Here is a 916-nt window from a genome sequence, read left to right as displayed (position 1 = left end):
ATGCTTCAGCAGCACGAATACTCAAATTACAATGCAGAGATTAACATGGCACTTGCACAAGGATAATATGAAAATTTGAGAAGTATTCCATATGTTTCATTCTTCAGATGCAAGAAATGAAAAACAGTTATTAAAAAGTTGATTACAAAATTTCAACTGTAACAATACACGTAATTCATATAATTAAATTTAGTTTGACATCAGTGTATTAAATATTCACCTCAGAAAGGCGTTTACATAGCATAAACTTTAAAAAACTTTTCAAATTAGACAACATTGTCATTTTATCCCAAAGAAAAATAATATTAAGACCTAGAAAAAAAGGAATCAAACTGTTTCTATATGGAATGCAATCAGAAAGGACACATTAATGAACCTAAATATTATAAAATAATGTAGAATTCAAAGTATATCTAGGAGAAAATAAAGTAAATTATGAACATTATGCAAACATAGAATATAGTATATTTTAAAATATGCTTTTTCAGACAAGCACCAGAAATATTTTAGTTTCTGTACTACTCATTTCAACAGGTAAGTTAAAATTGTTTCTGATTAAAAAATCACAAACTCTGAAGAAATCATTATACATGTATACAAAAACTATTGAATACATTTTGACATCCAATGCAGGCAATTCACTTGGAAGAATTCTGCGGAATCCATGAATTTTTACAGTAAAATATTGGTGTTGCCGGGCATATGTGGCTTATGCCTATAATGCTAGCTACACAAGAGGCTGAGATCTGAGGATGATGGTTCTAAGGCAGCCTGGGAAGGAAAGTCTGTGGTACTCTTATCTCCAATAAACCACTAGAAAACTGGAAGTGGAGCTGAGGCTCAAGTAGTAGAGCGCTCACCTTGAGCTGAAGAGCACTGAGATAGCTCCCAGGCCCAGAGTTCAAGCCCCATGACA

The 916-nt window shown here is 32.6% G+C and overlaps 1 pseudogene; it reads left to right on the top strand.

The window, feature by feature from the left end:
* Positions 1-97, top strand: LOC138807754 (U6 spliceosomal RNA; annotated as a pseudogene).
* The last annotated feature ends 819 nt before the right edge of the window (positions 98-916 follow it).

This window comes from Dipodomys merriami, unplaced genomic scaffold (genome assembly GCF_024711535.1).
Source record: "Dipodomys merriami isolate MVZ:Mamm:240054 unplaced genomic scaffold, mDipMer1.0.p SCAF_43, whole genome shotgun sequence".
NCBI lineage: Eukaryota > Metazoa > Chordata > Mammalia > Rodentia > Heteromyidae > Dipodomys > Dipodomys merriami.
The sequence above is the reverse complement of the archived record's forward strand: the minus strand, read 5'-3'. Positions and strand labels throughout refer to the sequence as shown.